We start from the raw sequence: 12,724 nt of genomic DNA on the forward strand, positions 1-12,724 counted from the left end.
GAAGATAACATTTTCTTCTCCTGGCATCATGCTTGGAAAGAATAGAGACAGAGAAGCTCCCAGGGCAATGCTCTTAGACAAGAGTCTATTTAACCTAAGTCTAGGCTAGTTCTCATTGTTGGCAGTTACCCTTCATAATCTACCTTAGACCAGTTCCCCAGTTCTTTTTTGTTGTCTACAGATGGACACTGACCAAAAGAACAGAGGGTACCCACTCTACTGGACAAGACATTCCTTCTTCTGCATGTAGGAATGTAAAAGATTAGAGGGATATGATAATTCAAATAATGAGACAATAGGAAATAGAGTCCCAACCTTCATTCTAGTGGTCCCTCAGGCATCCAAAATTGGGAAACAGCATAAAATAAAAATGATGATAACTTTCCTTTTATATATAAGGGCAAATGATGAGAAGTTAATTCTCATTTGTAGGAATACTTTTTGCTGTTCCTAAAAACCTGAAAGTTGGGGAGCATCAGTTGATAGAATCCATCAAACCTAGGTAATTTAACTACAGCTTTATGACACTCTACCTTGTGCTTGCTCCTTCACATTCTTCTTAATCCAGCTTGATATATGATCACTGGATCTTTCTTGAGCTTATAGCTTTTGACAAATACACATTTTTTTTCACCAGTTATCAGATGTTTATGTGCCTGTATCAGAGAATGCTTGGATACTCCTCCCATGTTTTAATCACACCAAATGAACTTGTCTTCAGGTTTTTACCCTGCCATATGGTAATTTCCCTAAAGCACCATTTTCATCATGTCATTCCATCTGTGGCTCCCTGGTAACTATAAGAAAAAACCCAAACTTCTTAGACTATCATTCAAGGTTCTCAATAATCCAGACTTAGACCATCCAACATTACCTGGTATGTTTTTTATATACTTACCCTCTCCTCTGGCTAGTGCCATCTCCTTAGCATCTACTGAACAAAACAGACTCATTCTTATATGTACTGTCTCACACTCTCCCCATCCTCTGCCAGCTGTCTAAATCTTCCTGTCCTTTAAGATAAATTCAAATCTTCCCTATATAATATCTGTCATTTAGCTTTTGTGGATCTTTTTCTTCTCTTCTGTAACACCCATAATCTGTAACAATCTTTTCAACTCCCCTCATTTATTTACTTAACTATTCCTTGTGTCTTCTCTTCCCTACTAGAAGGCAGCACAGTAGAAAAGAAGTCTGGGAGGCAGCTAGGTGGTGCAGTGGATTACAGCACTGTACCTGGAGTCAGGAGGACCTGAGTTCAGATGTGATCTCAGACACTTAATAATTACCTAGCTGTGTGACCTTGGGCAAGTCACTTAACTCCATTGCCTTAAATAAAAATGGAATAATAATTTAAAAAAAGAAAAGAAGTCAGGTTTTAGAACCAAAAGACCTAGATTCAGTCCCTACCTCTGCCATTTTCCAAAGAGAACAAGTTAATCTCTGTGTAACAAATTAATCTTAGACTCCTCACCTATAAGGAAGAGTTTGGACTAGATGAACTCTCCACGGTAACTTCTAGTTCTAAATTTATTTTTTTTAAAGTATGTAGCAATGGGGCAGCTAGGTGGCGTAGTGGATAAAGCACCGGCCTTGGAGTCAGGAGTACCTGGGTTCAAATCTGATCTCATACACTTAATAATTACCTAGCTGTGTGGCCTTGGGCAAGCCACTTAACCCCATTTGCCTTGCAAAAATCCTAAAAGAAAAAAGTATGTAGCATCTTCTCTGTAGCATCTTTTCTTTTGAATACTTTTCCATAGCTAACATAGAAATATTTATGCAACAAGTTTACAATAAGTAGTTTTTAGGTAAAGAATAAGCTTAATTTGTTGACTCCAGTAGTGTCACTGTGGTAACTATATAGGTCATTCATATCTTTGCTTCATTTTCCCTTCTAGAGTTATGCTTTTAAATGCTCATAAGAAGGAAACTACCCAACTCAAATGGAAGCTTTAGTAGCCTTTGCTCTGGAGCCACTGTTTTCTAGTTTTTTCCTTTTTTGGAAAATAGATTCAAGAGTATCTTTCTATATTTTTGGTCTCAGATAATCTGCAAGACCTATTAAAGACAACATCGCTTTTTCCTCTGCCTTTATGGTGTGTGTCCATGTAGCTTTGCCCCTATCCCTGCTGAACAAAATGTCTCTCCTCTGTCCTTATTATCTGCACAATAAATAATACAGCAAATAGTTTAGGTTTTTGTTGGCCAAGAAGTTTCATCATAGGTCAATGGCTTAAGAACAAAAGTAATCTTTTAGGAAAAGAACAATATTGCCCAAACTCTGGCTAACTCTCAGACAGCTAGAAGAAACAAAGGAAATGGGAAGAGAAAGGGAATGATTAGCAAACAGGAAAATTCAACTTCTCTCAATATACCTCCCTCAATTTCTTTATAGAGCCCTTATAATCTCTGATGACCCTTAATGCAGCATGGAAGGGCTCCTGAGGGATAAAACCAGTAACCGTAGAAATTCTTCACCTGGGCTTTTTACTGTTGGTTACCAAAAATTAGAAAAGTGATTCTCTTTGTTTTAGGCTGTAATTTTACACTCATCTTTTGTGTATGCATTTCCTTTATAGATCACATCAGTTCATTTTGATATGATTTTTAAAAATATTTTCATACTTTTTAATATTAAAATTCTTGTTTCAGTTATATTGCTAAATTTCATACAAGTGTTGATATTGAAGAATATAAGAAATGTGGACCCAGCATCACTAAAATGCTGGTATCTGGCTGATAAACATCCATATTTTTCAGTTTGTGTTTACAAATATTCCTTAAATATAAGCTATGTGGAGTTTTATCCCAACTCTCACTCTCATACACAAATTGTATCCCTAAGTATGGCTTCATCCCCCGCAAGATTTAGGGATAGCCTGAAGGGTTTGGGATGTCTTTCTTTCATATCACTAATTCAAGCTACCATTCTAATGAAATTTCCCTAATATTAATTGCCAGTGATAGTGTCCTAGTTTCATATCACTTAGTTTTTATACAGGGCTATTTTCTAAGTAGATATAGCAATAACAGAGGTTTTAAAAAAGCACTTTCTCCACCTCAAAACCAAGGTATACATATTCCTTTGTCTATACCATTTCAGTCTTTGGGGAGAGTGAACACAAAATTAAAATGTTTATTATAAACATTATTTTTGAAGAATGTAGCATGAATTACTGTATATCTCTCTCTTGACTGTCTTCAATCTATTTCTATTCTAAATCAAACAACTCAATAGAAGTTTTAGGCTCTGCTTCCCAAAGATTTATAGTACATCTACACTTGAACCAGTACCTCAAACTCAACAAGTCTAAAACCAAACTTATTGAATCACTGAACATATTGGTGAATGTGAATATAATGGAAACAATGGATATGAAGAATTCAGAGAAACATGAGATGAATTACAGGAGAACAATATGCACAAGTGTATAATAATGTAAATGAAAAAAATTTCATAAGAAAATCTAACTCCAAGTAATCATAATAAGAAGTTTAATACTAAAGATCAAATAATACATTTTATTCTTTTCAATAGGGAAATGGGGGTCTATTTATCCTTTGTTCTTGAAGAGGACTATGACATCAGGGAGGTAACCCCAATGTGAATTGAATTTGAAAGAGGGGGTGCTTTGTTAGGTCACCAGTTCACTTTTTCCTTCGCAGCCATTTGGCCCCAGTGGTCAGATATGAATCAGGATGACTGGAGATGGCCTTGGATATGAGGCAATCTGGGTTAAGTAACTTGCCCAGAGTCACACATAGTCAAGTGTCTATGACTAGATTTGAACTCAGGTCTTCCTTACTCCAGGCCTGGTGTTCTATCCACTGCTCCATCTAGTTGTCCAATAGGCTGTCTCTCTTTTGTTTTAAAAGAGAGTTCAGCAGCGGCTAGGTGACGCAATGGATAGAGCACTGCCCCTGGAGTCCAGGAGTACCTAAATTCAAATCTGGCCTCAGACACTTAATAATTACCTAACTGTGTAGCCTTGGGCAAGTCTGCAAAAACTTTAAAAAAATACACAAAAAGAGTGTTCAAAGAAGTAGTCTCCAGTAATATAAAAACAAAAGGAATAATCAATAAAACCATTTTTAAAGCTTCAACAGAGCCAAGAAGGCAAATTCTGTCATTGGGAACCAGTATAATTTCCTAGCTGGAAGAGAAGGTCTAAATCCAACAGCACTTCACTATTGCAAAGACTCAAACTAAGTCAGGAATTTATATAGAACAGACCACTCAGACTTTGCCTGGGAACAGACTGTTCTGGAAATACTAAGTTTGCAGATTCCCCTACTAGACATGTCTCTGAGAACCTAGAATTACACAACACTCAGTACCACCAAGGAAGCAGGAATAATACCAGTTCAGATCTTCTTTCCATAAGTATGCATAGTCCAATTCTAATATGAAGTCTGAAGCCAGGAAGTAAACTGTAGAAGAAACAATCAAACAAACAAACAAAAAGAATTCTGTCATAAAAGACTATTATGGTAACAGGGATGCTAAAGATATAAATTCAAAAGAATAGAATGACTCTAATATATCTATGAGCAATGTCTCCAAGAAAAACACAGGTTAGATACAATTCAATTAGAATTCCTAGAAGAGATGAAGCAAGAGTTAAAAAAATTAATGTTGGGGAAACTAGATAGCACAGTGAATAGAGCACAGCACAGTCTTGAGGGCCTGAGTTTAAATCCAATCTCAGACACTTGATACATATCACCTGTGTGACCTTGAGCAAACCACGCAAAAAAAAATATTATTGATTTTTATAAATGAAATAATAGCCCTAACAGAAAAATGGAAAAGAAATGAGAGCTATGATGGAAAAATCTGAAAAAGAAATTAACAGTTTGGCACAAGAGTTGCAAAGTCTTTAGGTGCAATAGCAGGAAATGATTATAGTAATCTGCTGTTTGATAAACCCAAAGAGTCCAACTATTGGGATAAAACCTCTCTTTTCAATAAAAACTATTGGGAAAATTGGAAGTTAGTATGGAAGAAACTTATATTAGGCCAACACCTCACACCCTATACCAAGATAAGATCCAAATGGATACAAGATTTAGACATAAAAAAATATTATAAGAAAACTAGAAGATCAAGGAGTAGTTTAGTCAGATCTATGGAAAGGGGAGCAGTTTATAACCAAGAAAGAGATGGAGAACATCATTAAAAAACAAACTAGATGATTTTGATTACATTAAATTAAAAGGCTTTTGCACTGTAACCAAGATCAAAAGAAATGCAGCAAACTGGGAAACAATATTTACAACTAGTATTTCTGACAAAGGACTCAATTCTAAAATATACAGAGAACTGAGTCAAATTTTTTTTAAAAAGCCATTTCTCAATTGACAAATGGTTAAAGGATATGCAAAGGCAATTTACAGACAAGGAAATCAAAGTGATCCATAGTCATATGAAAAATTGCTCTAAATCATTTCTTATTAGAAAAATTCAAATTAAAGCATCTCTGAGGAACCACTTCACACCTCTCAGACTGGCCAATATGACCAGAAAGGACAGTAATCATTGTTGAAGGGTTGTGGGAAATCTGGGACACTAATACATTGTTGGTGGAGCTGTGAACACATCCAAACTTTCTGGAGAGCAGTCTGGAACTATGCCCAAAGGGCAACAAAAATGTGCATACCCTTTGATCCAGCAATATCCCTACTGGGCCTATATCCTGAAGAGATGATGAAAAAAGGGTAAAAATATCACTTGTACAAAAATATTCATAGCATCCCTGTTTGTGGTGGCAAAGAACTTGAAATCAAGTAAATATCCTTCAACTGGGGAATGGCTTAGCAAATTGTGGTATATATGTGTCGTGGAACACTATTATTCTATTAGAAACCAGGAGGGATGGGAATTCAGGGAAGCCTGGAGGGATTTGCATGAACTGATGCTGAGTGAGATGAGCAGAACCAGAAAAACACTATACACCCTAACAGCAACATGGGAGTGATGATCAACCTTGATGGACTCGCTCATTCCATCAGTGCAACAATCAGGGACAATTTGGGGCTGTCTGCAATGGAGAATACCATCTGTATCAGAGAAAGAACTGTGGAGTCTGAACAAAGACCAAGGACTATTAACTTTAATTTTAAAAAATAAACTGCTATCTTATTGTTTGATCTTGCTATCTCTTATATTTTATGTTTCTTCCTTAAGGATATGACTTCTCTCTCATCACACTCATTTTGGATCAATGTATACCATGGAAACAATGTAAAGACTGGCAAATTGCCTTCTGTGGAGGTGGGGAGAGGGAAGTAAGATTAAGGAAAAAAATGTAAAATTCAAAATGAATAAAATCTTTAAAAAGAAAAAAAGAGTTGCAAAAGTCTTGCCCAAGCAACAAACTTCCTGAAAATTAGAATAGCCCAAATAGAAGCCAATCAAATGCCATGAGACAAAAAGAAATATTAAAGTCAAAAGCCTGAGAAATAGAATAAATTATAAAATATCTTTAAAGTAATGAATATTACAAAACTAACCAAACCAAAAACAGATTGTAGAGAAAAAATTACAGAATCTCTGAACCACCTGAAAGTTATGACCACAAACCTGGACATCATATTTCAGGAAAGAAAAGTGCCTTCATCTCTTAGAATCAGAGGTCAAAGTAGAAATAGAAAGAACCCACTGATCAACTCCTAAAAGAAATTCCCAAATGAAAACTCCCAGGAACATTACAGCCAAAATCTAGAACCACAAGGTCAAAGAAAAAATTATCATAAGCAGCCAGAAAGAAATCATTTAAATTTAGAAGATACAAATCAGAATAAGGGTTTAGCAACCACTTCCAAAAGTGAATATGATATTCCATAAGGCAAAGGATATAAACTTAGAACCTATAATAACTTATTCAGAAAAATAAGTATAACCCTACAGGGGGAAAAAATGGATCTTTTATGAAGTAAAGAATCTCCATGCTTTCTTGATGACCAAAGGTGTGTAGGAAGCCTTGAATTCAATTAGAGAAATTTAGAGAAATATAGAAAGGTAAATACAAATTTTCATAAAAAACTAAACAAGGAAGAACTACTTACATTCTATTTATAGGGAAATAGTACATGAGTCATCTCTGAGTTCAATCATCAAATAAGTGTCTAAATAGACAGAGGGTCTGAGAGTGATTCTATTATGTCTTAATGTTCTTAAGTATGAAGTATGAAAAAGAACGGAAGAGGTATACCTTGGGGAAGAGGGGACTTGAGGGAACAAGGAAGGAAAGTTAGGGGAAATTATCTCACATCATTAGCATTTCTAAGTATTTATCTATATGAGGAGTTTGGGGACTAAATCCAACCCTACAAATATGAGTTAAGAATGATTTTTACATTACTAAATTTAATGTAACTTTTTTTAAGATGTAAAAATTGTTCTTAGATCTCAAGGCTATACAGAAACACAGGTCACATAGGGCATTTAAACAATATAAATAAACAAGGAGAGAACCCTGGTTAAAAGAAGGCAAAATACACACACACACACACACACACACACACACACACACACACACACACACACACACACACACACACATTCTCTGTGTGTGTGTATGTGTCTGTCTGTCTGTCTTTCTCTCTATCCCTTTTTCTCTCTCTCGCTCTTGCTCTCACTCTCTTGCTCTCTCGCTCTCTCGCTCTCTGGTTCTCTCACTCTCCAATCCTGGTTCCTCCACTTAGCTGTGTTACTACCCCTTGGTCAAGTCTGAGACTCAGTTTTCTCTTCTATAGAATGCTAGCTAGTTTAAGAAACTATGCTCAGAAAAGATCTTTCTGGACCATACAGTGCTATGGAAATATATTTTATTTAGTATTTCCCATAAAGCCTAGTATAGGAATTTAAATACTTATTTAATAATAATAAAAATTAATATATTATGTAATACTTCAAGGTCTTCAAAGTACTCAGTTGTTCCTCACACTAACCCTGTGTAGTGGGTATTGCAGGCATCTTTAGCTCTGTCAAAAAGATGAAGATGTTGAAGTTCAGAGAGGTTACTTTGTAATGAGATTATTAGTGTCAGAGGCAACATTTGGAATGAAGGCTCTTCTCTTGCCAAGTTTAATGTGCTTTCTGTTATAGTACACAAACTCTCCAGGCAATAAGACTCTCAATGATCCAATATCTTGGCCAGCTGCCAGAACTGAAGACCTTTGTTGTTCCTTCCCAGACCTTGCTTTATAAACTCCTGAAGTCAGGACTGTCTTTTGCCTCTTTTTGTAACCCCAGTGAGGAAGACAATGCTTAGCATATTAGTAAGCCTTAATAGAGAATTGTATTGAATTTAGTTGAATGAAATGGAAAAGTTCCAGTCCAGAAGCTTTCCCTCCATGCTTCCTGGGAAATCAACAACTCTCCAACTTCTCTCCCTTAAAGCTTTTCTCCAAATCTCCAGACACACCTCACTGCTATGGTCCCAAAATGGACAATTGATAATGATAGGAAAAATGACAGCTTGTCAGAATTGATTTTATTTTCCTAGCTCCTTTCTTCACCCAGCCAACCACTCCTGCCTTGTCAATTGTTATCACAGATAAAGTTACTGTTGACCCATATTGCAGAACACACACAAAAAAAACCAAATCTTTTTTACATGAACTATGACTGCCTTGCTGCATCTTCCCCATCTTGTATTTTTGAAGTTGATTTGTAAATCTTTGAAAATTTTACATTTATCACAATTAACTTTTTTTAAACTTGGTCTTCAAGATCTTTTTTACCCTGACTCATCATCTGAATTGACTATCTCTCCAAGATTTGTGGCATCTATAAATTTGACAAAAATGACATTTATACCTTCAGGTAACTCATTGATAAAACTGTTCCACGAAGAGGTGACTGGTTCTGTGCAGACCTGTTTCCGTGCCAGAGACAACTCTATCACAAATAATGAGATGTACTGTATCATACATCCCAGAGCTTTGTGATTTTATCTGCTGCTTTAGGCTGCCTAAGAGTATGAAAGAGTCTAGTAAAGTGATCAACTGTCCTGATTTCTTTAAAACATAGTAATAATCTGGGCAGCTAGTTGGCACAGTGGATCTCTGAAGTAGTAGAATCTGAGTTCAAATCTGGCCTCAGACATTTAATAATTACCTAGCTATGGGACCTTGGGAAGTCACTTAACCCATTGCCTTGCAACCCCCCCCAAAAAAAACCCAAAACCCAACAACAATAACAAAATCATAATATTTATCACATCTGGTTATGCCACTTCTCTGATCAGAATGCCTTAGTGACTATGGTTTACTATATATGTTTCAAACTTCTTAAATTGACATTTAAGGCTTTCAATTGTCTGATGTCAACCTACTTTATTTTTTAAAATTTATTTAAGGCAATGGGATTAAATGACTTGCTCAAGATCACACAGCTAGGCAATTATTAAGTATCTGAGGTCAAATTTGAATTCAGGTTCTCCTAACTCCAGGGCCATGCTCTATCCAGTACACCAATCTAGCTGCCCACCAACCTACTTTCTAACCTTATCTTAAACTTTCCCCCCCCCACAAACTCTACATACCCATCAAATTTAACTCTCTGCTATCACACACACACACACATACACACACACACACACACACACAAACACACACACACACACACACACACACACACACACACACACACACACAAACACACAAGCAGAAACAGACACTGAACCTTTATACCTCAAGGCACTTTGAACTAATTACATTATAAGGGGAAATGACAGCTGATGAAGCCTGGCTCCAGAGGAAGCTGACAGTTCTTGGAAAGAACAGTTCTAAAGTGCCCCCTTTTGTTAATCTTCATATGACACTGATGCCCACTGTTAGTCTGAAAGTAACACTTTTAGGATAATATTGAACTTAGCTGTTCAAGGAAGTGCCTTGGGGAGCCAGGAACATACAAGGACATTTAATGACTGGTTCTGATCAGCTAGCCAGCCACATGGGGAAGGGGCAGCTCTCTTGGTAACTTTGGAGGCTTGTCAGCTTCCATTGTTTTCCATTTGTTGCACTTGGCCTCAGTTGATTTTGTGTTCTGGTCATGTAACAGTAGCCCAAGAAAACTCTATCCTAAGCAAAAAGGTCCTAGGACCTTCTTCTGCCACTAAGGTCATAAGACCCCAAAAGAAATGGAACTTTCTTGACTTTTTTGTTTTCTTTCTTTCTCATTTTAGGTAAATGGAAGGGAGTAGACTTTCTGACCTTGATAAGATATAAGGACTACCTAAATCCAGGGGTCAAAAGTAGGCTGAGTTTAGCAGCCAATACAGCTTTGATGTCCTGACAAAGAGTGTTCTTCAGGAGTGACCTTTGTAACTCTAACCCAACAGAAATATTCTTTTGAAAGTCATGCAACATCTGGATACGGACTTGGTGGAACCAATGCTATGTAGGAAGCAACCTAAGCTATGAATGAACTCCCTATCCTCAAGAGGATGAAGTAGTATAAGGGAGATTAAGTCCATGAAGTATAGGGGAAAAATTTATGTGCTTCTTCCTGCAACAGTTTTTTAATAAATATCTATTTGTAAAAGCCAAATAATGATAAGTGCTTAAATGGAACTGGGGTACTTAGTTACTGGGTGCTAAAATGAGAAGAATATAAACAACATGACCCAAGTCAATGGCAGGAAAAAAGAGATACCCACAAAACCTTCAGAGTCTCCTGGAACCAGGCAATGTTGTAGTTCTGACCTTTAGAGAGTGGGAACAGAAAGATGTTCATTATATATCCCTGGACTTGCAGGGTATGTCCTGCTGAGCATGTCCATGATAACCTTGCTATCAGCCTTGATAATAATAATAATAATAACAATAATATCTAGTCTTTATATAGTACCTACTATGTACTGTGTTCTATGCTTTAGAAATATTAAATCATTTAATCCTTTCAATAATCCTGGAAGCCATTTTAACTTTATTTTTATAGTTGAAGAAACTGAGGCAAACAGAAATTATCTAATGTAGCCAACAACATTTAGCTTATAAACATCTCTAGCCAGATTTAAACTCAGGTCTCCCTGCCTCCAGGCTCATCATTTTTCCATTGTGCCACCTAGCCGTCCCCAGGAATGAAACTCTGCAAATGTCTTATTTTCATATCCTGTCAGAGCATACAAGAGTTGGTTTCAAAGAAAGATCATGAGTGGAATGACTCCCTCAGAAGTAAACACTCCTAGTGAGTTGTTCAGAATCCAGTGTGTGGAGGCAGTCATGTGCTTCAAATACTTCTTGGAATCATTAGTCATGGTTGCATCAAGATGGCAAAAGGGAATCCCGTGCTTTTTCTATCACATCACAGAAGACTTGCACTACCTAACTCATGTTGTAAAGATCAAAGAAAATATTTTTAAATCTCAAAGCTTTATATAAATGCTTTTATCACAGTTTCCCCATTCCACTTCAAATTGGCTTCTATCTTCTCTGTCCACAGTTTTTCAATCTAGTTTTGTGAGCAAGAAAAAAAAAATAGACTCTGGAAGACTCCTCCAGAGTACAAAATTATTTTATTTTTTAAAGTATCTCGATTTGGGCTTCATTTCCTTTTTTGGCTTCTGGTTCACCTAGTTTTGTTTTGTTTTGTTTTTTGCTAGCATTTTTTTCTTTAATTTTCTACACAATTGCTTCTTCTAACTGAAAGAGACAAATATTTTGAGAGTATGTAGTAACATAGGAGTGGAGGGTTGCAGTTGGTGACTGTCTAGGGTATAAGTTACTATTTTCTTTGGAAAATCTCATTCTCAAGAGAACATCATTACCCTGCCCCCTTTTAGAATTATCTCCTTCTAATGTTATAAACAAAACTAATCTTCCTACCAAATCTCATCTCTTGAAAGCAAAACAAATATAAGGAAATGTGGATGGGATGGAATGGCTCTTAGGAAATTCCTTCAGACCAATGTCTACAACATCCTCGAATCCACTTTTGGAAGTCGTTGCAGGAAATCACAATAAGCTAAGCTAGCCGCATTGTATGTTTGAGGAGGCAAGGATGACTCAGTAGAGGAAAGAAGTGTTTACTTTTGGAAGGAAGGAAAAAAGTTATCAATTTTCTTGTAACAGACAGGAGAGAAAGCCCAATTTTTTTCTAAGTTTTAGCTGCTTGTCAGTTATAGAGAAAAAAAGGAATATACACATAAGGGTGAAAGAGTTAATATAGAAATCCCTGAAACAGGTGGACATTATTTGTACAATTCTGGAACCTTGGAGAGATCCCATACAAGCAATACACTATTGATCACAAATATAATCAAATGTCATCATACATAATTAACAAAAATGATCATAATAATATATTTTGTAACATAAGTAAAAGATATTATGATTTAGTGTAATTATTATTATATTATTATGATCATTTTAACATTATTTTTAAAAGGTGGTTGTAGAGAGGTTTTAAAGGTAAAGAGGCTGAGATCTAAAAGAAAGAAAATCTGTTGCACTGGGATCATTTTTTTTTTTGCATCCTTCAGTTGACACAAGAAGAATAAACAAAGAACTGGATTAGAATGCTAGCTGTCAACATACAAACTGTGTGATATACAGTCCAAGGAAAATAGGTTCAAGTTTTAAGCACATGATAAAGAGAGGTAATTCATATTCCTGGAAATCTTTTTCTTCCCTTTAACGGAGGGAAGAACTCACTAGGGGTAGTTAAGTGGCACAATGGATAGAACACTGGTCTTGGAGTCAGGAAGACAGG

This window comes from Macrotis lagotis, chromosome 3 (assembly GCF_037893015.1).
Source record: "Macrotis lagotis isolate mMagLag1 chromosome 3, bilby.v1.9.chrom.fasta, whole genome shotgun sequence".
In the NCBI taxonomy this organism is placed as follows: domain Eukaryota; kingdom Metazoa; phylum Chordata; class Mammalia; order Peramelemorphia; family Peramelidae; genus Macrotis; species Macrotis lagotis.